Source organism: Microcebus murinus, chromosome 5 (assembly GCF_040939455.1).
Source record: "Microcebus murinus isolate Inina chromosome 5, M.murinus_Inina_mat1.0, whole genome shotgun sequence".
NCBI lineage: Eukaryota > Metazoa > Chordata > Mammalia > Primates > Cheirogaleidae > Microcebus > Microcebus murinus.
Window position 1 is genome coordinate 72,123,979 of NC_134108.1, and position 26,278 is coordinate 72,150,256.

Here is a 26,278-nt window from a genome sequence, read left to right on the forward strand (position 1 = left end):
CTCACTGGCAAACTGCATTAGAAACTGCCTAGGAGAAAAGTTCTGGCATATCAATGATGAAAGCCATCATCCCCAAGGGGACAATGATAATGTGTGAGAGTGAGAAGTTGAGGAGCTGGGAAACCAAGTTGGATGGACTTTAAGCAGGCAGGCAGCCGGGGAGAGGGCAGCACGCTGCCCACTGTGCTGGTGGGCTGGCTTTTCATTCTCAAGTCTCCCCGGAGCTGATGACTGCATCGGTTTTGACCAACTCCTCTGTGCCTTGCTTTTCCAAACCAGGAAATGGAAAGAATCAAACTTTTCTCTTACTACATCACCAGCAAAGATATTGCTTTATTTTGCAAGTGGAAATCTTTTTTCAAGATTTTTTTCTAGCCAGAAGCTTCTGAAAGAGAGGGAGGAAATCCATATCCCTCGTGTATTTACAGAGCATTTTCTTAGACTAGGTTATCTCTGGCTACACTGAAACTTACTACTCTTTGTCAAAAAGAAACTCCAAAATTATGTTGTACATTCTCTACCTTAAAATCCACAATTTTGACTATGACAGATGTATGCCTTTACAAACAGAATGAAATTGATGTTTATTTTTGTGGCTTCACAAATTCATCCATATGAGAAAAAGAATCTTATTGTACCCTTGATAGTAAAAATCTAGATTCTTTTTCCGTTACGTAAACATGGACTTAACATTTGAGGAACTAACTGGTCTCAAATCCCAGAAGCCAGCAACATTTTTTAAAAATTGTTTATTTTAAAAAAGCAATCGCAATAGGTTTCTGAAATCAGTTTGATATGGAATGTCAAAGTTCATAGCCCAAAGCTGGAGAATTTTTTTTGACCCCATTTTCTAAGGAACTAGATCTTCCTACTCCTTGTCCCTCTCCTACTCCCCAGAATAGTGTCTTATGGACAAGAGCGTCGCTACTCAGAATGGGGCTCCAAATCAGCAGCGTGGACATTACCTGGGAGCTTGCTGGAAACGTTAAATCTCAGACCTTACTGCAGAGCTACTGGATCAGAATCTGCCTCTCAGCAAGCTGTCCCGGTGATTTTCATGCACAGTTAAGTTTGAGGAGCACGGGATTAGAGAAAACTTGGCGAGGCATAGAAGAGATCATAAAAACAACTCTGTCAAATAGAGGACTAAGTGGAATTAAACTGCCTTGTGCTTGCCTCCAAAAGGAGAAATTATATGATACTCCCGAGGGCCCTTTTCTTACCCTTGTGTCCACACTGATATCCATCTTCGTCTCCCCTTACCATTTTCTTGTAGTGTCTTTATCTTTCATATCATATATAATGGTTTCATATCATGTATGATGGTTACATGTAATTATGCTTAAACTTTATAATTGCTATTACTTTGCAAAATTTCAAAACTTCCTCTAACATTACTTCACTCTCAACCCTACAATATGCTCTATTTACACAGCCTGTGTCTGTTTCCTTTTCTCTGAGACTCCTTCTCCCAATGGAGGAGACATAACATAAAAGAGAAGAATGACCTGGCTTGGGAATGGACTGATTCTGGGAGTGCAGCCATGAACCAGTGCCAATCAGAATTGGATGAATGATACCAGGGCTAAAGCGAGACCTGGAATCTTCTTTATCAAAAGGGGGGGGCATATTTTAGTCATGGGTAACCCTGAATTCTGCTGCAGCATGAACCACAGCTGAGGAGGATGTTTGTTTTAATTTCCTTTGAGGGCTGAAACATGGCACATTCTTGACTGATAGTGCTTTCCAGAAGAATCATCAATGGAGGAAGATGCTTAGAACACTTTTTTTTCCTTTTCTACTACATTTCCATTAATACATTATAAAGCTTCTTCCCAGTTAAAATTCAAATAAAGAATATAGACCCATCTTGATTGAGGAAGACAGAAGAGATGAAATAGTATATTCATAAGATGAAGGTAGGAACCATGACTAATTTCTAACTCGTTTATCTTTATCTACAACAGATTTATTAAATTTCTAATATTCAGAAAATGGGAGAAGACAGAAGGACCATAATTGAGGGACAAACAGTAGTCCTAGCTACTTGGGAGGCTGAGGTAGGAGGATTGCTTGAGCCCAGGAGTTCAAGACTACAGTGAGTTATGATCACATCACTGTACTCTACCCTGGGTGACAGAGTAAGATCATGTCTCAAAAAAATAAACAGAAAGAAAGGAAAGAAAGAAAGAAAGAAAGAAAGAAAGAAAGAAAGAAAGAAAGAAAGAAAGAGAGAAAGAGAGAAAAAGAAAAGGAAGAAGAAGAAAAGAAGTGGAATTTATTTTCCCACCTCCTGAATTTGAGCTGGAGTTGTGACTTGTTTTAGCAGAAATGAAGCAAGTGAATTTTAGCAGAATGAAGAAGTGAATTTTATGCCATTTCTGAGTTTAGGCTTCAAGAGGCCTTCTGTTAATCCTGCCCAGATGCTACAAAAACAAGGTGGGATATCCCGTTGGCAGATGAATACATGTGGCTCAGTTACCTCCTTCACCCCAGTTTATGACCAGACCATTGCCAGATATAAGAGTGAAGCCATCCTAGACCAGCTAGATCCCAGTGGCGCCCCAGCTGATGGTGGACACATGTCCAGTCAAATCTGGTTCAGATGAGAGAGCTATACAGCTGAGCCATAGAGTCAGAGCAATGTAAAATGTTCTCTTTGTTTTAAGCTTCTGAGTTGGAGGTAGTTTGTTATGCAGCAATAACTAATTGATTATAAATATTTACTATTTGAATGATTCCATGGTTTTCTAAGGTGATGGCCATTTTTCCTTTTCACCATCTCCTTTCTGTATGAATTCCATCCTTAGTAAAATAATTCTTCCCTTATTCTATCTTTTCGGTGGTAAGAAAATCTGAAGGCAGTGGTGTACTGGTGAATGTTTCATAATAAAGCTTTCAGGGAAAAATGTATTTGTGTATGTATGTATCTGTATACATACACACATGTTTATTATAAATTTCACATATATAAAGAATGTATAACACAATTTATAAATCATAAAACATATAATATCCTTTTGTAAATTACACATATCCAATTGATTCTCAGAATATGGTTTTGTTAATTTTTGCAAAACTCTTGTATGCATAGCCAGCGTGTGGTTGCAATGCAACCACGATTGGATAAATGAAGTTACATCATAATTTACTACTTTTTTTCCCAATAAAATTTTTGTCATTAAATCTTATACAAAATTTATTGTTGAACTATTTCTGACTCTCGTATGATGTTATATTCGTTATATGGAAACCTCTTTCAGTTTTTTTTTTTTTTTTGAGACAGAGTCTCGCTTTGTTGCCCAGGCTAGAGTGAGTGCCGTGGCGTCAGCCTAGCTCACAGCAACCTCAAACTCCTGGGCTCAAGTGATCCTTCTGCCTCAGCCTCCCGGGTAGCTGGGACTACAGGCATGTGCCACCATGCCCGGCTAATTTTTTTATATATATATCAGTTGGCCAATTAATTTATTTCTATTTATAGTAGAGACGGGGTCTCGCTCTTGCTCAGGCTGGTTTTGAACTCCTGACCTTGAGCAATCCGCCCGCCTCGGCCTCCCAAGAGCTAGGATTACAGGCGTGAGCCACAGCGCCCGGCCCTCTTTCAGTTTTAATATTGGACACAACACACTGTTAAGTTTAATTTGCATTATTAACATTTTCTCCATTATTTTCTTTTGTCTAAACAATCAACAGAACAATAAATCAAGTGCTGGTTTGTAGTGCTGGCTACTTTCTGTTGTGAAATGTTGCCATCGTGACCATTTTCAAGCTACCAGTGCATCACTGCTCATGTAGCTGGGAAGAGATACAGAGTAGCACACCATCATATGGTATTTCTACCCTGCTTATATAAGGGAGTTAAATAACCTCAAGGGTATGTGTAAGATTAAAATGTAGGAAAATAATTGGGACGTGATAAGTTCTGAGTGTTTACGGCCTTCATTTTTAATATAATTGATTGAATTATAAGTGAATATAATTTAATTTTTAATAATGGGCATGTTTAACAATTGGCTTGTTAAATTCTTAGAAATAAATCAGATGAGCTGAGTCTAGCATACCCCTGCTGAAGGATGTTGGAAACACCTGGGGGTTATAATAATAATAGTGCCCATGCATCTAATGCTCACTATATCCCAAATACTGTTCTAAGTACTTTAGTTAGGTGGCCTCAGTGAGTTGACAGGGAAGATGGAGTGAGCTTACATACATAAGTGATATGCAGTGGTGATGGTGGAACAGTAGTCTGGAAGATTCCAAGAAGATTCCAATTTTTAGAAACTAGATGTGGAACTGAATATGTAACCTCCTCAAGAATGCTCCCAAGGAAAATGACAACAAATTTGCCCGTTCATTGGAGGCAGCTTCACAGAGCAGGAGGCAGCTACACAGAGTGGGTTCAATGGCAACAATATGGCTGGAAGGTAAATTATGGACTCATCTAGAAGATGAATTTGCATACCAAACAATGTCTTTACTTCATATATATGTTTCAGGTCAATGAAAATAACAGTTTTCTAAGGTAGTTTATAGTCACACTGCTTAAGTTTGAGAAAGCATCAACTTTCTAGAGATTATTTATTACTACACTGGTGTAGCTATAGGATTGCTCACAGAAATTCTGGGAGAAACCATTCATCCTCATCAACCCCTGGTGTCACTGGAACAAGAGTATGACTGTTTTTACCAAGATTCTAAGTGTGTGGTAGACAGGAGGAATGGAGTTGATAATACAACCTGCTGGTCACTTTAGTTGTCTCCTTTCCCTTTGCATAGTCTTGGTTTCCTGTGACTGACTCTTCCCAAAGTCTTTCTGGGAAGCCAAAAGTTACTCAAGGCAGCGCAATGGGTGTGCTGTAGCATCTGTAAAATTGGCCCTTTGGGTTATTTTCAGGTTCATTGCCCTTATCATCTTCTTTAGTCTCATGCTCTTTCTCACCAATAGATTCAATTTGTTTTGGGGAAAAAATGATAGAAAAGATGTTCTAGAAACTCTAGAATACTTGATGCTATGACTCAGTCCCTAATGTTAATTTTTTTTTTTTTTTTTTGAGTGGCCTCAGGGGAACTGATTAGCCACAACTGAGAGGTATCACTGAGAGTTTTCTGGTACAGGAAAATGTGCCAGAAAATTACACTTAAAAACTCTTCAAATTAATTTCTCTATTGCTATTATGCATTACAAAAATAAGATTCAACAGTAGAATATAGAAAATTTAGGAACTTAATCAACATATAATTGTTGAACTACCTATGAAAGATATTTTGTGATGAATATTGTGAAAGATATTTGTGATGAATAAAAAGGTATATAAGACCCTTTTATCTGCTTTTCGAAATGCTTCAAACTAATTGGAGAGCAAAGAAATGATCACATGATAAAGAAAATAAGTAGGTAAAGAAATAAATATAGTAGCATAGGACAATTATCTTTCAGGAATTGAAGAGATGGTTATGAGTTGGGGGCTTGAGAATGAAGTTACTGAGAAAGTGAGAACTGAAAAGTACTTTGAAGAGTAAATGGTGATTTCATAAGATTAGAGAAAAGAGGGGGCAATGGGTTATATTTATAAAGTTCACAAAGAGAATTTGGTTCCAGAGTTAATGTAAGAAAGTTTGAACTTTATGCTTTAGGCAATGGATAGCGACTAAAGAGCCATACATAAAATTATGGAAGTGATAGTTGATGCAGATAAGGCCAATAGTAGAGCAACAGTGTTGCAGTAAGGATACTCTTGCAGAATATCCTGAATTTGATGTTTGACTCTTCTATTAGTCAAATGATCTTTGTCAAGTTATTCATATTTCTAAATCTCAGTTTTTCACCCCAACGAAAATACATAATAATAGCATGTTTATCATCATATTTTTGTGTCAATTAAGTGAAATATAAAAGTAAAACACATAGCACAGTGCCTGGGCCAGAGAAAGTTATAATAAAAATAATGGTCATCATTGTATTATTGGCAGTAAAGGCTTGAACCAAGCAAGGGGTGTGGAAATTAAATTGAATGAAAGGAAAAACAAAGAATTGGCAGGATGAGTATGTAGGAAGTCAAAGAGGAGGTAATATCAAAGTGAACTCTGGGTTTAGAGCCTGAGAAAGCATATAACACTACTAAGTTTCATGGAAAACAAGGCAGGCAGGAGAGAGGAGCAAGTGATTTTTCCATTATACTCACTGTCACTGGGAAGGGCCTTGTATTTTTCCCCCAAATAGGGTCAGACACAGGCAAGTTTACATAAAAATCTTAGAGACTGTTCTGGGACGAGGCTGGTGGTACAGGAAGAACTCAGCAGTGGACAAAAGGGCAGAGAATTGGGGTCAGGGAGATGTCGCCATGTGCATGGAAGGTGAGGGACATGGTCTTGGCAAGAAGGCAACAGAAGGATCCAGAATGCACACAAAGTGTCGGGGAAGTCTAGTAACAGCCAAAGTTTCAGGGACAGTAAGAGTAAAGTGTTAATGGAAGATGCTTTTCCAGAGGAACTAGAAAATTGGGTCTCAAGGGAATAATATAAAGGAAGGTTGTGCATTGGAAGATGTGGTGGAATGATGGGTGAGGACTGAGAAGGAGAAATAACACACTGGAATTAAGTATTAAAAGAGGAACTGAGTCATAAGGAGAAAAGTGTGAACCTAGAACTAGAACCAGCATAGGACAGCAGGGCAGGCAGCTGGATTGGCAGCTCTAAGGCAAAAGGCTTCCCATTTTTAGACAAGAAAAAAATTCAATATATATGAAACTATTTGTAAAATATGCATAAAGTATAAGAACAATACCAGGTATAAGACAACTATTCAGGTTTAATGGAGTTCTTAACTAAGGAGCTTGCTCTAGTCCTGGCTATGATTTTTTTTTTAAGAGCCAATTGTGAAGAGGGAAATGAAGAAGGAGAGAATGGCAGAAAGTGGAGCAGCCCTCAGAATGCTTCATAAAATGCTTTGTACCTGTGCCAATCAAACAGAAATAATGTGGGGCTCTGGCTGAGATTTAGCCTGAACAGTGCATTGTTTATACCTTGAAATCCACCTTACACTGTACAGGGTTAGCCATGGCTCATGTGTGCACTTGCCAGGTGTGCTGGAGTGTGACATATACTAACGGCAGAAAGCACAGGCAGGGAAGTAGAGGAAGGAGAGAAAGATCGCAACAACACAAGGTATACTCTTTGAAGATGTGTTATGATCTTCCCTCATGTATGTTCTAGATAAATGGCAGTGAAAACTGAAACAGATTTTATAACAAGAATGTGTTTATGTATATATATGAAATCTAAAATGATAGATAAATAAATTTGATGGGGAAAGGAAAATTAAGTAGATTTATATGTTCTGATAAGAAAATATACCCATCGTTAATTTATTATTTTTTTAAACCTGGATTACAGAACAAGATAAATAGTACACATTGACGAGTATTCAAAGGAATATCCATTCATACACCATATCTCCCCCCACAGATGTCCACGTAAAAATATGTGGAAGGATACACATTCAATTCTTTAATAGTGATTCTACCTTGAGGAATAGAGGAATGAAAGTGGTATTGGGGAATGGGAAAAGTCTTATTTAATCCAACTGCTTTGTTTTTTACTTTTTTAATTGTTTATTTCAGAGTATTATGGAGGTACAAATGTTTTGGCTACATGAATTGCTTTTGTATAGTTTTAGTCAAAGTAATAAGTGTGCCCAACACTCAGATAATGTGCATTGTACCCATTAAGTGTGATTTTCCCTGTTAGGTGCATATAATGTAATTTAATGGAAAAGCAAATCTGCTTTGAGCATCCCATGAATGATTAAAATCATGTCATTTAATTAAGGATCAATAGTCCTTGTTTTGCTCTGTAGCTGACATTAATAAGACCCATAGGGTAGGGTTTTTGATTTCCTATCTAGCCACACCCAAGTGGCATTTTATATCAGTTAGCAAAATAAGGCAAAGTCACAAACCTCTGACATCAAGCCCTATTATCCAAAGGAAATTAGAGTTAAAAAAAAACAAAAAAAAACAAGACCTCCAGGAGGACAAATGAAAGAACCCAGATTTTTATGTTTATCCTTCATTCAGTTATTTTTCTTAAAAGGAACTCAGCATGCAGCATGAAAGGAAACTAGGTTGTAGGAGAACTGTTTAATCTTTATAACATGGCTCTTTAAAGCATGGTTGGATTTGGCCTTGCCAATAACTTACAAATAGTAACTCAGTTTTATCTACACACACTCTAGGAAAAAAGCAAAATAAAATTATAACTTTGTCATTAATTTGTCATCATAGAATGGTGACTATTCAGCAAATCCTGTGCTGTTGTATGAGATGCTATTTACGTAAATTTACATGATCTCTGCTGAAAAGCCTGCTGACAGAAAAATATTACATAAAATTGCTTTTTCTTTATGAGAAAAAATGATTATTTTTATTTTAAGTGTAAATAAAAGTCTTTCCTTTTAATCTAGCAAAAGAGCAGGGTATACATGACAGCTCCTTAATGAGGGACGTGAGAATATGAGAATATGGGAGCATCAAACATTTATATATATTCTAATACATTACTAAGTTTGGGAAGCATTGGGAAACTTACTTTCTTGACTTCCTCCAAAGAAACTCTCAAATATCTATCTGTCTGTCTGTCTGTCTATCTATCTATCTATCTATCTACCTACCTATAGATCTATAGATACAGATAGATATATATTTTGAGTTGTAGCAGTTCCTTATATATTTTGGATATTAGACGTTTTTTCAGATGTATGGTTTGCAAATATTTTCTCCCATTCTGTAGGTTGCCTTTTTATTTGTTGATTGTTTCCTTTGCTGTACAGAAGATTTTTAGTTTGAGGTAGCTCCACTTGTCTATTTTTGCCTGTGTTTTTGCTGTTGTATCCAACAAATCCTTGCCAAATCCTATGTCAAGAAGATGTTTTCTATTTTCTTGTAGGAGTTTTATGGTTTCAGATCTTATATTCAGGTCTTTAATTCATTTTGAATTAATTTTTCTATAACATATAAAATAAGGGTCCAATTCTATTCTTTTGCCTGTGAATTTCTAGTTTTCCCAGCATCATTTATTGAAGAGACTTTTTCCCGTTGTGTACACTTGGCACCCATGTCGAAGATCAGTTGACTGTATATGTGTGGATTTATTTCTTAGCTCTCTATTCTGTATGTTTCATTGGTTTATATGTCTGTCTTTATGCCAGCACCATACTTTTTGATTACTGTAGCTTTGTAATATCTTTTGCAATCAGGAAGTGTGTTGCCTCCAGCTTTGTTCTTCTTGCACAAAATTGCTTTGGCTATTCAGGGGTCTTTTATTTTAGGACTTGTTTTTTCTGTTTCTGTAAAAAATGCCATTGGGAGTTTGATAGGGATTACATTGAATTTGTAGATCATTTTAGCTAGGATAGACATTTTAACAATATTAATGCTACAGCTCAGTAGTAAACAAACAAACAAAAACCCTGAATAGACATTTCTCCAGTGAAGATATACAATGGCCAACAACTATATGAAAAGATGCTCAGCATCATTAACCGTCAGGGAAATGCAGATCAAAACCACAATAAGATATCACTCCACACCTGTTAAGATGGCTATTACCTGAAAAAAACCAAAATGTTACAAGTCTTAGAGAGGATGCAGAGAAAAGGGAACCCCTGTTTACAGTTGGTGAGAAGGTACATTGGTGCAGCCACTACAGAAAATAGTAAGGAGTTCCTCAAAAAATTAAAAATAAAACTACCATATGATCAATCAATCCAACTTCTGAGTATATATCCAAACAATATGAAATCAATATGTTGAAGATGTTATCTGAACTCCCATGTTCATTGTAGTAGTATTCACGATAGCCAAAATATGGAATCAACCAGTGTCCATCAATGGGTAAATGGATGAAATACATGGGATATATGCATGCGATGCAATATTATTCAGCGTTATAAAAAAGGAAATCTTGCCATTTGTGACAACATGGATTAACCTGGAAAACATTATGCTAAGTGAAATCAGACACAGAAGGACAAATACTACCTTGATCCCACTTAAATGAGGAATCTAAAATAATCAGACTCATAGCAGCAGAGGGTAATGGTGGTTGCCAGAGGCTGGAGAGTGGAAAAGGAAAAGATTTTGCTCAAAAGGTCTAAAGGTTAAGTTATGTAAGATAAGTGCTACAGATAGTAGGACAGCATAGTGTATAGCATAGTGCCTACAATTAACAATACTATATTGTATATTTAGAAATATGCTAGAATGGTTGATCTTTCTTATTACACACAAAAATAATAATACAGAGAACAGGAAGAAACTTTTGGAGATTATGGATATGTTTATGGCATTGATTGTGGTGATAGTTTCACTGGTATATGCTTATCTTCAAATTCATCAAGTTGTAACATTATATACACTAAATATGTTCAGCTTTTTGTATGTAAATCTTACTCAATAACATGATTTTTAAAAATAGGCTATATTCAATGGAATGTTTCAAAGAGGATCAATTTTTATCTTGTGCCTCAAAAAAATCAATACAATTATAGCGTGTCCTTTAGAAACTTGATAATTTGCTTTTCTTCTTTTGATTCTAGTAGTTACCATAGTAGAAAAAGACCCACAACAGTATTCATCACCAAAATTAAATTTCATAACAAACCCTTTCATAATATCAACAGTTAAAGAATCCAGAGAGATGGACTTTATATTAAAAAACTCACTTCTTTTTTTCTTTCATATGAAAAGTGAATCTTCATTTTACTTTAATCCATTAAATATTATTATTGAGAACTTTACAATGTGTTAAATATTTTATGTATTTTTAATACTTTTGTATTCAGTTTATATGTTCAGGGCAGTTGAGGACCACATTCACCAAAGTGGAAGTGGTGAAACAAGTATTTTAACCCCACTTACCCTTCCACAACTAGGAGGAGCTTTATGAATTTTAATTAAATGAAAAAAAGTAACAAACATTATTGACTATAAACTATGCTGGAGATAGTGTTTTTCACATTCAATGTAAATAACAGAGATTCAGAGATAGTAAGATGAAAATGACATTGTCCTTGTTTTCAAAAACTTTAAAATCTAGCAGAATAGTAAGACAAAAGCATGTTAACTGCAAAGCTGAGTATTTTAAGTGTCTTGCAAGAGGAATGATGTGCTTTTAAAGAAAGAGAAAAAGAAAGAGATAGAAGTATCAAATCAAAATCAGAATGGGAAAATGGATCAAGTGACGAGAAAAGCTTCAAATAAGTGAGGCCATCTGATAAGCGTCTTGAACGTATAGTAGTATTTTAAACTCTTTATTTTAAAGTAATTTTAGACTCATAAGAAGTTGCCAAAGTATTACAGAGTGCTCATGTACCTTCTATCCACCTTTGTGTGCATGTATGTGTGTATGTAGTTCTATGAAATTTTTATCACATGCACTGAGATTCATGTAACCATTACCACAATCAGCACATACAACTGTTCCATCACCACAAAGAAGCTTCTTTGTGTTACCCCTTAACAGTCACACTCTTCTCTTCAGTGCTAACACTTTGGAAATCCCTGAGCTCTTCTCCATCTCTATACTTTTGTCATTTCAAAAATGTTATATAAGTAGAATCAAATGCAACCTTTTGTGATGGGCTTTTTTCATTCAGTATAATACTCTTAGGATTCACCTAAGTTGTTATATTGACCAATAGTTCATTCTTTTTAATCATTGAATAATATTCCATTGAATGGATGTGTCACAGTTTGTTTATCTATTTACTAGTTGAAAAGCATCTGAGGTATTTCCAGTACTTGGCTATTACAAATAAAGCTACTATGAATATATATAGGTTTTGTGTATAACTGTAAATTTTTATTTCTCTGGGATAAATACACCCAAGAATATAATTCCTAGATCATCTAGGAAGTGTGTGTTTGGAGGTGAAATTTTAATAAATATGTAATTTTTAACCAAATAAGTATCCTTGTATATCATTATTTGTAATTTTACCAATTGTTTATTTGAGATAAGAATTAGAATTGCTATGCCAATAGGATATGCAGATTTTAAGTCTCTAATGCATATTTTGTTCTCAAAAACAGTAATACTAATTTCTAGTCTTTCCCACCAGAATTATACCAGGAGGTCCATTCTTCACTCTTTCAGTAACATATTATCCTGTTTAATTGTTTCTAATCTATAATTCCAAAATTGATATTTTGTTTTAACTTGCATTTTAATTACTTATAAGTGAGGATTTCTATTGAATATTTGTATTTCTCTGTGAATTTCATATGTATGTCTTTTGCCCACTTTTGTTCGGGGATTTTTAGAAATTTTTCTTACTGCTTCATTTGTGTGTGCATGTGTGTGTATAAAGGAAAGTAATATATTATCATACATGTTGCAAATATTTTCAAAGTTTGCGGTTTGTGTTTTAACCTTTTTAAAAAATGCTTTTTTACCATATATATTTCAACTTGTCACATAGGCAAATTTAACACCCTTTTTCTCTTTATGGTTTTTGTATTGAATATTTAGCTTAGAAAGACTTTCTCCCTACCTGAAAATTATGTAATGATATTCTAGTGTTTTTGTGTAGTAACTTTATGGGCTTTTTAAAAGCATACATTATTATATCATATGGAATTTATAGATGAGGTAAAGAACTAACCTTACTGTTTTCCAAGTTAGAGTGGTTCTAATACCATTAGTGGAATATTTTGTCTTTCCCTACTGGCTTAAGGTGCTACCTTTATCATATGCCAAATACTTATGTTTATTTAGGAATATTTGTAAACATATTCTTTTCTTTTGTTGTTCTCTTTTTCTATTCCTGCATCATATTTTATTAAATGGTGGATTTGGGATGCATTGTATAAACTACAAGTCCCCCATCATCACTTGGTCAAGTATCAAAAGTCACATTGGGAAATGGGGACTTTTATTGAAATTAACAAAATGTTTAGACTTATTTGGAAATGATTGACCTCTTTTCAATGTGGAAAGTTCATATTTAGTCTCTTGGTAAAGAAGTATTGCATATTACTTGCTAAGATCATATTCAGATTATTTTACTTTGGGGTCTTACTATATGAACTGATCATTTTTCACATTATGTTTTCTATCTAGTTATTATTAGAGTATGGGAAAATTTGCTAAAATTGTAACAAATCACCTTGCTGAATTTTATTAGTTCTAATATGTTTTTTAAAGTCACTTTGTTTAAATTGTTCAGGAAGATGAAATAATCATTCCATATACAAATAATTTTATGTTCACCTTTCCAAAATTTATACTTCCTGTTTCATGTTTACCTCTGAATGTATTGGCAATCACATCCAGAATAATGTTAAGTAAGAGAAGTACTATAATTATATTATGTATTAATCATGTTTATATTAACAAATGTCCTATTGTTAAACCATTATTGCATTTAAAGAGATGTTGTATTTTGCCATGCCATGCTAATATCTTTTATTATTTTTGTATCAATTTATAAGTGCAATTGTGCTACAGTGGAGTTTTGTTAACTATATATAAATAAGCTATAAAGCTTTCCTTCATTCTCTAGTTCCTGGAATCATTTAAATAGCACGAAAAGTATTTATTTAGGAAATATTTAGGGGGAAAAATCTACTCACAAATCCAACTGGATAGGGTACCTAGGGCAACGAGAGAGTATTTCTTTGGCATTTCTCTTCATTTCCTGTATGATTATTTGTTTCTTGGAACTTCCAATCCCTTTAGCTCCTTTTACTATGTTGGTTATATATTTTTCCTTCGAAAATAGTTCATTTTCCTTAAGATTGTCAAATTTATTGCCATAGAACTATACACAGCATTATTTATGATTTAGCTATATACATTATTAATGAAAATATTTAAAGCCACTAATCAAATTTTCTGATTAGAAATACAAATAAAAATAAAACAGTCTTTCCTTAAACTTGGGTGAAAATTTTCCTCTTTTTTTACCTCATTTCCATATTTTCCTCCAAAGAGGGAACATTTAACTCACATCGGTTTCCACACACTTTTTTCTCTCTCTGGATTATGATCTCCTTCACTTCCTCTTTTCTCTACTCCCCTTTATCCTAAATTATGTCCAGCTTTTTTTCCCTTTTATTCCTCCTCCACAAACAATTATGACTTGGAAAGAAATCAGAAGAATATATTCCCAGAATGCTTCAGTTAATCTATCCCAGCCTGAGCAGAATCATAATTCACACGAAGAGACAAGAGTATGTGATTTCTGAGAATTCTACAGTCTGGCTCAATAGGATCTTTTCAGACAGCTACATATGTCAAGAGTAGCATTGCTTACTAGATGGAGGCCAAAAGGGGTAAGATTACTTATGAGAATTATCTTTCTGTGGATGCTATGCTGCCTTCTAGACTAAATTACATTAACTTAAGAAATATGGATGGAAACAAATAACTTGAAATGAAAGATGGAAATGGCCCCATGCTAATGTACGGAACCTGTCTTCATGAAGAAGACCTCAGAGTCCAAGAACATATTTGGTTATTATTGTAAGTCATAAATCTTGACACTTGACTACTTTTCAAGTTGAGGACTTTGGGGATACAAGGAAAACAAATTAACTTAAGTCACTTCAAGAGAAGATGCTTATTGATGGAGGCACCCTGAATGGACACACCTTGAGCAAGGCTCCCAGTGGTTTTCAACATCACCTTTGCTCTCCCTCCCAAGCAATTCGTGATGTGACTGATCCTTAACAACAAGGAGCTCTCAGTCAAACTATGTACTCTCAAAACAGGCAACCTCATGGTCGCCAACTGTCTGAAACCCCACAATAAAGACTCATTAATTCTGACATTATTTAGTAGCAGGATGCTTTATATCTGTGACCGGCTGAGGTAGAGACAAGCAAAGGAAAATTAGAAATTATAATGAAAAAAAATGGATACTTTTCTTTCATCAATGATGCACTTATTATTTTAAGTCTTAGTACTGACTCGACAACTAATCCTTTTTTTTATCCCTCCCCCAGCTTTCAGTGAAGAAAACATCTCAGGATGTGTATATTGTGCTCTAATTACAGCTGAGGGCACAGTGGCATGTGATTGTGGTATAATAACTAAAGCCCTGGAGTGCCTTTTTATTCCATTAAAAATGACCTTAGTCTTGGATCACAGAGCTTTGCATTGATTTGTCTTTTTTGTGGTTTCCTCTCCACAGGTTTGCTTCCTCATATGGGGTGATGCATTGAATTGTGACACGGGGGGTCAGTGAAATTAACGATCTTTCCCGTGAGAAATAATTCATCATTCAGCGCTTGCTATTAATGTGCCTCTGTTGCGAGCGAATGGGGCCATATGAAGTGTATGGAAACTGGGGAGAGGATGAGCATTGCATAAATATTATTTAATATTCATGATGGAAACAACAATAATTTTCTCATCTCTGAATGGGAGGCATTTAGGCTGCAGAAAAGGAGATGTTGATAAGTTTGGTTGCTGTAAAAGAAATGGCTCTAATTGCTTCTATGGAAGTTACATTTCTTTGGGGATAATTCATATTTTGTTTTCTGCTTATTTCAATAGGGTCTTTAAAAAATTATGACTAATGTTGAACCTGATTGTGTCTCCTGATCATGCCTGTGGAAAGACATCCCAGCCTTCTCTAGGACTGAGGAGGTGCCCTGTTCTCAGCACAGGTAGCATTAATCTCAGCTTGCTTTGCCTCTGGACTTGATTTCCGTTTGGGAAACAAGAGCTAGAAGGGGTAGGGTGAGTTGTAGTCCTTCAAATTCAACTAAAAAGTATCTACTGAAGGCTGACTGCAAGCCAGATATTGTGGGGGAGACATAACATGAATAAGAAACCCAGTGATTCTTATTTATCCATCTTAGGAAGTATACTTGAACCTAAAGGGGCATGTACCCAAATGTTCACGAATGTATTATTTATAATAGTGACAATTCAGAAATGATCTAATAAGAGACTGGCAAACTCTAATATATCCATACAGTGTAAAATCACTCATCATTTGTAAAAAAGTAGGTAGATCCACATGTGGAAAGTTATCCAAGACATGATATTAGAGAAAAATTAATTATACAAAATGATACATCCAGTTGATACTCTTTATAAATACACAACATATATACATACCCGTATGCATGCGCACGCGTGCGCGCGCGTGCACACACACACACACACACACATACTACCATTTATTTTCTCTATAATCACCAGATACATAGCAAATAATCCTGAAACAATACCCTCCAACTAGATCCTCTCACTACACAGTGGCAGGAAATGCTGTTCACACTGGAGACAGGTTGTTTGGTGACAGTCTGGAAGCCACAGGTGATAGCCCTACACCAATCTGATGATTATGGTTAATTTTGGGAAGTGAAAGGGAACAGGATTGAAGATAGCTTTAGCTAATATTATCTGCAATGTCTTAATTCTTAAAGGAGATTATGTTAGTGAATGAAATGTATATCAAATACTAATTTAAAAATAAGTAATGCATAATTTCTGCTTTCCAGAAGCTAACAATCCAGAGTAGAAACAGGCACATAAATAATTCTGTTGCAAAGCCAAGAGTGGCCAATGCTATCCTTGATGTCCTAACCATGTGCCATGAAAATATGAAAGTGGGAGGTGTCTGTATTCCTGCTTCTTAGTGTAGGAGGAATTCAGTATAAATGTCCTTAGTGAAAGGAAGACTTTCTACTGTACAGAATTCTGAGCTACTCACTAAGCAAGACTGGGCAGCTTGGGTGTTATCATTAGCTGTTATCATTAGCTGTCATGCATCAACTTGGTCATCTTGGAAAATGTAATCAAGGGAAGGAGAGGGAGAGCCAGAGGGAAGGTTCTAGCCTGCATTGACTAGGAATGGTTTGTTTGCAACTAAACAAAGTCGCTTTGGCTATCTAAAGGTAAGGGGAATGAACTGGCAGGGGGTTAGGGGCTCACAGTGTCAGTGGGAGGCTGGAGGACTGATCTTGGAAAATGTGGGTTAGGTACCAAAGCATCTTGAGTGGGGGGAGGGGAGCACAGAATCCCTTATTCAGCAGACTCAGCCTGGTCGTGAATAAAATATAGCAAGTCCATCATCTCTGTACCATATTAACTCTGATCAGTCCAGACTAGGTCACGTGCACTTGAGAGAAAACAGTAAGCTCAGTCTCCAGTGGATGGCAGGGCACAGGTAAGCCCGATGCTATAGGAGTCCCCCAAATGGGAATGGAGTGGGCAGGCTGATGATGGAGAGCCACAGCCTAGGAAAGCAGTGGTCATTATTCAGTGCCAATCACTGCACCGAGTACTTTACAGGGGCATTATTTCACTTAACATTCCCAATAACTCTATGAGTTAGGTGTTATTATTACTATGATTATTTCCATTTTACAGATGGTGTTGAGTAACTTTCTCAGGATTGCTGAGATACCAATTTAGTAGTCTGGCTCCTGAGTCTATATTTATAATGATCCACTACTGCAGATGTCTACAGTATATTTCCTACTTGCCTTTTTTCTCCTCATTTCCCAAAGAAATATGGAACACTTTAAAACATTGCATAGGAAATGTGTAAGACACATGATCCTTAAAGCAAAGCTGTAATCTCAGTTCTTCTTGTCATACTTCCAAATTTAGGGTGAGAAAATACTTCAACTCTTATTTTTCTGATAACAAACAAAAGGAGGCAATTATGCTTTATAGGAATTGCCAAATGATCTCCCAATTAAGAGCTAAGTTGAGACAAAGACTCAGAACCATTGAATTAATAAAGTCAATTAATTGGCCCTCAGTTCAGACAGTTGTGACTGCCACCACCAATGAAATTTCTGGTATCAGTTCTTACTTTAAAATATACACTATAAATCACAAATCAAAATAAGTCACTCACCCTCCTTGTTTCAGACTGTCTGATGACTCCCACCACATGTAGAATAAAACCTTAACTCCTCATTACTGCCCACTGGGAGGCTTGCAAGAGTCTGCCTCCCTGCTGGAGATTCATCTTTTCCCACTTTCTCCTATATTCTTTGTCTCCCTTTTGTTCCCAAGTACTCCAAACTATCTCCTACCTTAGGGCTTGAGCCACTGTTCTCTCTCCTTGGAATGCTCTTACCCTGAGTCTTCCCATAGCTGGCTTCTTCCTGCCCTTCAGCTCTCAACTTAAATGACAGCTCGAAGAGAATTTTCCTGACACACAAACTAAACTAACTCTCTTTCCACATCACTTCTTTACTCTGTGTTAATGTCTTCATAGCATTTCTCACTACCCGGAATTCTCTTGTGTATTTGTTGATCTATTATAGATTGCTGGATTCTCTTCTCTAGAAGGTAAACTCCAGGAGGGCAAGCATTCTTGTCTGTCTTGCTCAAATCTGTATCCCCAGCCAGAACCCATAACTGTATGTGCCACACAAATGTTCACCGAATACATGTTTCCAGTTAACCCAACCATTCAGGATTTCCATTTATCCCTCAAAGGCCAAGTAATTGTAAAGTAGTATGTCTGGATACTCCTTTGGAATATTCCCCTAGTTTTATAGATCAAAACGCTGGGCCAGAAAAGTAGAGTAACTGCCCAAGATCATAGCAAGTTAATAACACACATGGACAAAAATCTGGGCCTTCTCACTTCCAGAATAGAGCTCTTTTAGAACATTGTGGTTCTAACACTCTTAATGCAGTGCTGAGGTGACGTTTGATTTATGACTTCTGTGGCCGTCATACATGAGACATAATATGGGCACACAGAGGCATTGCTTTTCTGAAGATGATTATATTTATCACTGGGATGGTTGGGCACCTGGGCTGATTATAGTGACAGGTACACATTGAGCATTTCCATGTGCTATGCAGTATTTTAAGAGATTAACATATATTAATGCATATAATCCTCATAAAATCCACACTGGGTAGATACTGTTATCCTCTCCAATTATAAGTGGGCAATTTAAGGCACAGTTGTTAAGGAAATTGGACATAGTCACACAGCTAGTACATTTTGTCGTCAGGATCCAAACCCAGGCAATCTGCCTCAAAGCCACTGCTTTTAAACATTAACGCTGTTCTGCCTGCCCTGGCCAGAAAACAAAATTTATTCCTCTAAACACCAAATCAGATAGTTTCCATTGAAAAGAAATAGAGAAGACTCCTAGGTGAATCTTGAGGCAAATGGGAATCAATAGTGCAGTTATCATCAATACGGTATTGGCAGAACTATCTTTCTTTCTTAGGCTTTAATTTTCCTTGTACAATGGTCCTTCACCAACAACAAGGAAAGAAACAAAACAAACATCATTGAGTCACCAGCTCCCAAGGTACTGAGAGGTGCTTTATTGATGGCAGGTGTATGGAGCTTCCTGGAACATGTTGTTTACCAATAAAGACGTCTTTCTGGCATTAGGAGAGAGGAGGCCTGCTGGCCTGGAAGCATGACACACTAAATTATTGATTAAAGAGGAATGGTTTCATTGCTCCTCCATGCAGCCCAGAGTGTTTTATTAAAGCTGCTTTTTGAAGTTGGAGATGGCAGTTGGGCTGGGGGATTGGCACTGGGCTGGGAAGAGACTCGAGCAATAGAGAGCACTAAAATCCCTCCTTCCTGATTGGGAGCAAGCATTCCCCTTTAAATTAAGTGCCTTCTGGTTCCTGAGTGAATGGAGACAACTGTCCTAAGCTAGAACCCTTCCCAATTTCATTAAGTTCGAGCTATTGCCTTTCCATCCAGTTGCTACTAAAATTTATTTTAAAACAAATCAGGGATAGAGTCTAATCGAATATAGAATTTCAGATATAAAATGAAATAACCTGTCATCAGGAAGATCAGAGTGCAATGTGACTATTTAAATATTTCGCTTGGGAGCATGAGTTAATGATATATCTTCTTCATTTTCATTTTTTAAACCCTATAGTTTTTGTTTTTTAATCAAAAATTTAGGGTATAAGTGCTTTTTGTTACCATGGATAAATTTTATCATGCTGAAGTCAGCGCTTTCAGTGTACCTGTCACCAGACCAGTGTGTGTTGTACTCTGTAGGTAGATTTTTATCCCTCTCCCCCAAACATAGGTTTATATGTTTTGGAATTTTATTTTTCCTAATTCTTCTTCTCCTGGGCTCAAGCAATCCTCCCACCTCAGCCTCCCAAGTAGCTAGGACTACATGTGTGCACCACCATGCCTGGCTAGTTTTGGAATTTCTTTTTTATTGTAGCATGAACTGCTTTAATAATAAAGTTTGACAATAAAATAGATTCTTTTGCTTTCTCATAATCACATTTCAGACTGTATCTAGAAGTGATGATTAATTTATTTCTGTAATATTTTCTAGAATGGCACAGTTCTATTGACACTCTGAAAGATGGATAGTAGAACACGTTCGAGGATATCTGGGTTAAAAAAGTGTCAGATCTGCTTGGGTTCGAACCTCCATTAAAACACTTTACCTTGTAATATTCTGAAATTAAACAAAAAACAAAAAATACTTTCCTCGCTATCATTGTGTAGCTAAAACCCAGTGCACATACTGTAAACATCCAGACATTACTTATGGAAATACTTCTCAGTTTTAAAAATTATTATAATTAATGGAACTATGTATTATAATTAATGGAGCTATGTAGGTGGGAAAAGCATATTAAATTAAGCCACATGGTTGCCAGATATTTTCAAACTAATTAGTAATTATACAAAATTCAAATCTATTTCCTCCTACTCTACCCCCTCCAAAAAAAATTAAAAACCCAAAAAACAAAAAAAAACACCGATAATAGCTAGTTTTCATTGTAGAAAGCACATTTGGGAGGCCATATGAAATTGCCCTTTTTATTGGTCTAAACATGTTCTAATATCAGAAATTTAAAAATGGTCCAAGTCAAATAGTAGAAATAACATGCAGTAGGAATTAGGAGACCTGGATCTTCCTCTAATTAGCTATTATTTGTCCTTTGGACAGTTGTTCAGACCCTCTGACCTCCACACCTCTCAGCTCTAAACTGGCATTAATAATAGTGTATGCTCTCTGCAAACTGCTTAAAGTTGCTGCTAGTGTCAAAGCAATATTTGTGAACCAAGATACGCTCTACTGATGCAGGGTGCTATGAACCTTGAATAGCTAAGCTCTGTGTCAAAGTTTTGTCCTGAGGGCATCATACTTCTGTGATTGGAACTCTGCTATTTAGATCTCTAGTGCTACTGTCGAATAGCCAATTTTGTCTTTCGATGTTTTTTAAGTATCAGCCTGAGAATTAAGAAAATAAAAAGTGACAGATTTGCTGGGTTTTTATTTCCAAATTCAACCTGAGAATCACAGTTTCTGGAACTGAATAAAGATTACTTCTGCTTGCCTAGGAATAGGGTCAATTGAAGTAGCACTATGCCAAGTTTGTTAACATAGTCATCAACAGACTTTTTCTTACACTGCCAATAATGCAATTTATTACTGTTTTCAAAAGGCCTATAGACTTATCATTTTCTTTTCTTACTAATGCTTTGTCTTGTCATCCCAAATTCTTGGAGATAAAATGAAAAACTGGGGAAAACTTGCTCTGAGGAGACTGTATAAGGAAACAATGCTGGTCACAGTTAGATAAGAGATAGGACTTGCATCACACAGTAAAATGTAAACAAATATTTGAATTCCTTTTTAAAAATCTATTTGAGATTGACATTAGTAAATTTTGAAAGAGGCAAAATAGTAATAGCCACTAGACGAGGAAAAAATGCATTAGAAAGCATACTCTCGAGAAGACCATACTAGGATGTATGCCTGAGCAAACAAAGCAAAAAGCATTTTGCATAAAGTAAAGTGAAAACAAGAAAGGAAAGGACATTGACACAATAGTGAACAAAATGGCTCTAATATATAACTTAAAAATATTATCAATTTACTAAAAGTGAAACTGACACTAAAACACTGAAATATAAAGCGGCAGTGAACATTTTAATGCCATCTCAGCCTCAGAAAATGTAAAAGCATAAAACTTTAGGCAACAGAGCAATGTCTAAAGATGCAATCCAAGGTGGGCTTAATTATTCTAGAAAAAGCCAATTAAAAAGTAAATCTAAACATCTTGTTGCCTATAGAACTCATCTTCCCCAGAAAATGCAAAGGTCAAAATCTCTGTAAGTCCTATTAAACCAATGCTTCAAGTTGTTCTTTTAATCCACTTAGAGAATCATAGAATTCTAGGCTTCTCTATATATAAACTTTTCTATCATATGATCCATTGCACTGATGTTTATGACAGACTTTCCCAGTGAGTATTCAGACAGACAGATTGAAATGTATCTGACAGAGAAGGAGGCTATGGTCTAACATTTAACTCTTTATAGCAGCTGGGAGCACCTTCGCAGAAATCTCATCTGCCAAGAAGGCTGCTCCACAGGCAGTCAGCTCCAGCCCAAGGAGGTGTCCATCATTATTCCCGGGAACGGTTCAGTGGAAAGAGAACTTGACTTGGATTCAGAACCTGAGTCCGCGCTCCAGCACTGAAATCCACAAGCCGAGTGACCTCAGGCAACTCACCGAATTTCTCAAGGCTGAGCTTTGTTCATCTGTGAGATGTGAGTAATAATAGCCTAACTCACAGGGTTGATGAGAGAGTCAAATAAAACAATCTGTATCTGTGAATGTGCTTGCTAAACCGTGAAATGCTAATAAATGCATGGCATGTATAGTTCCTGACAGAGTAATGCGAATAAAGTACTTGCTTTGATTTTACGGAGTTACTTAGATGAAAAAGTCAGCGAAGTGTGAGCAGCTCTGCTCTCTCAGATTGTACAATGGAGCTCTTGTTAATTAATTCTAACCAACTCATGTTGGGGAGATATACATTTGGCTTTAGAACCTGCCACTCAGGATACTACAAATATTAAGTGCCCGCCTGTTGTTTTCACCACTGGAATTAATTATTGCCTTGTACAATAAGCAGTAGAAGAGGCATAACCCCATCAGTATATCTAGATAATGTCAAGACGGTGGCCACACTTTCCTGCCACATCCCACCAGTTTCTCATACATCTGTCCCTGCCCCGGCCAAGACTATTTGCTTGTCATCTCCCTCATACCACTTAGATTGTTTCCACTTCTGTGTTTTTAGATGCTTTTTATTTCACATTAGGCTGCTTTCTCTACCTTGATGTATTACCCTTCCTCTCTTAAAGATCTGCCCCTCTGGAAACCTTCCACGACGGACTCCCATTCTGCTTTGTTAATTCTACTTTCAAATTGCCACTTACTAGAGAGTTATGCAAGAACCCATAATTCTGTGGATGTTGATGGAGTTTTAGAACACTACATGAAACTAAGACTAGGTGTGCATAATGAGGGTGGATCCATTTGGTCAGTTCATTGCAGCTTCTTTTTAAAAAACAGAAATACAAAACTGGTTCATCCAGTTCCCATTTACAAAGAGAAACTGCCATGAATCAGATTAGAAGTGACGAAGTGAAGTAGGTCCCAGTTCCTTTCACTCTCCAACTTAATGTGTGTATGCCCGAGTGTGCGTGTATGTGTGTGCTTGTATGTGTGTATTTGTAACCTTCTCAGCTGCTTAACTCCTCAATTGTTTAATCATTAGGGCATAGAGGAAATTCATTGCATTGGAAACTGTAGTCTGTGCTACTGGTAATTTGTCATGAATCTTAAGCAAACTTCTGAAGCTCAGTCGCCTCCTGTAAAATGAGTCTGTCATATTAGTTGATACATAAGGTCCTTCTAAGCATGTCTATAGCATGACCTATGGACAAGGGGAAATTTGTAATATATCTATGCCTGGTCATATCTGAAAAATATCTCTCCATTCTTTGCCATGCCTTTTACAATGAGTGTAGAGTTAAATTTGCTAACTTAGATGTTATTGCATGTGACAGAAAAAAAATATGAAGTAAAAGGAAAGAGAATGAAAGATGTGCTTCCCTTCTGGCTTTTTCAGTGGGGTTATATTGTGGACTGACATGCGAGTCTGAAGATTGCAGCTTGTTCTTTGGTTTGGTGCCACTGGGATCTTGTAAGGAGCCTCCTCTGTGATCAGGCTTCTGATCCCTATCGGCCTACTGCCCTGCACCAGTCTGAGTCTCAGAGTCTCAAGATCCACTATCTACACTAATTAAAAAAGCTCTTGTATTCTGACAGGTGTGTGTTCAGCTCACTCTGACCATGGTGGAGCTTTGGAATAGAGCAGGAAACCGTACAGGTAGTTTCTTGTACCAGCCCCTAAAGTGAAGTTGTGTCTACTTCCTACTGCTGCTGCTGCCCTGGGCAGCCTGATCCAGGGTTCTGAATCAGTAAGTACAAAGAACTGCATCCTAAGTCTTGAGTCGAATCACTCCTTGTGATTAAAAGAATCCAACATATTAGTGGGAAGTTGATAGATGACCTAGGGACTTTTAAAGTTTGGTAGACTTTCTAAGGCATTGAGAGAACTAATAATGGGATGTCTTAGAACAAATGTTTAGCAAATGTCTATTAGATTACTAAACCAGACTGAATACCACTTTAAATAAAGTTCTCTACAAGCTGTGATGGTGAGCCAAAACCAGGAGCGTGCAGTTGAATGAAAATACTATGTACCAAGTCTTATCTTAGGTTGATATTAATCAGAAAAGGACCTTATGTTTGTATAAATATTCTTGAATTACAAATCACTTACATATACTTATTCCATTTAATGCCAACCAAAAAATGCTGCATTTCTATACTGTCACTTTTTAATACATAAAGAAAAGTGTGACACAGACAGCAGAAACAATTTGCCTGAAGTTGCACATCTAGTAAATTGCTGATTGACATCAAGGTGGGTTTTCTGATTTTAACTCCCAGCCTTGTCCTAAGATATATGAAGGAGCTGCATGCAGCTAAGGAACTTTTTGTATTTAGATGGAGGGAGCCCTGACTTCATTAAAGTACCTTTGAAGAGTAGCAATCTTACTTACATTGATGCATGTAGATGATGCATAAAAATGCATCATCTACAGTAAGACTAATACTCCTACTAAACTCTATGCTGAGCATTGCATTGTAAGAGTTGGGATTTATGAAGAGTCATAAAATGAAGACCTAAGGGAATTTATTCAAGTGGTCAAAGTTCTGAAAACTACGTCTTACAAGAAACAACTGCAGGAATTCAGGTGTTTAGCCTGGAAAAAAGAGGGGTTGATACGTGAAGTGAAAGTCTGTTTGTTTTCTCCAAAAGTCTGTTTTGTCAGAGTGATTAGACCTGTAGCTCCAGAGGCCAAAATAGAAGTAGTAAAGAGAAGTTATAGAAAGGTTATTTGTATTCAATATAAAGGAAAATTTAAAAAAAATTAAAATTGCTCAAAAATTCAATGCATTTTCTTGTGAGGTATAACTTACAAATGATCAAGTAAAGGTGAGTAGACCATTTGCTGTGGGTGCTGTAATCATGGTTTTGGTACTTAGATAGGAGATTGACATGGATGTTTTGTAAGACCTTTTCTAAGGGACTCTAAGATTCTATGGTTTAATTTTTCTCTAAAATAATTAAACTTAAATAGAGGATAAAACACATTTGTTCTTATAACCTATATTTCTAGTAGTACCTAGATTCTACTATCACTGCTAATTACATTACTCCAAAATTTAGCAGTTTACAACCTGTATCTTGTGTGTATGAATTATGGAGAGAGGCCTCCACATGGGTCAGTGCTCAGCTGGGAAGGCTTCGTGGCTAGGTTGGGGACAGGGAAGAACTTGGTGATAGGAGGCTGCAATCTTCTGGAGCCGTGCTGTCCCATATAGTGGGCACTAACCACATGTGGCTGTTGCATGTTTGACATGTATCTAGTATGAATTGAGTTGTGCTTTATGTTTAAAACATATACTGTACATTAATTCAAAGACTTAGTATGGGGGAAAAAATTTACACTATCTTGTTAACAATTTGTCTATTGATTATATATTGAAATGGTACTATTTTAGATACAGTAGGTAAAATAAAATACATTAAAAAATTAATTTCATTCTTTTTAATTTTTAAAATGTGGCTAATGGAAAATTTAAAACTGCATATATAGTTAGTATTATATTCTTGTTAGACATAGTTGATCTAAGGGTATTCTTCATTCACATATATGGCGGTCCTTGCTGGCTGTGGACTGCTACCTCAGCTGGGCAATTGATTGGAACACCAACATGTTGTCTCTTCACGTGGCTTAGGCTTCTTCTCACTATGGTGGTCTCAGGAGAATTGAAATGTTTCTATGACAACTCAAGTCTCCAAAAACAAGCTTTCCAATGAGCAAGGGGAAAGCTGTGTTGGCTTTTTTGAC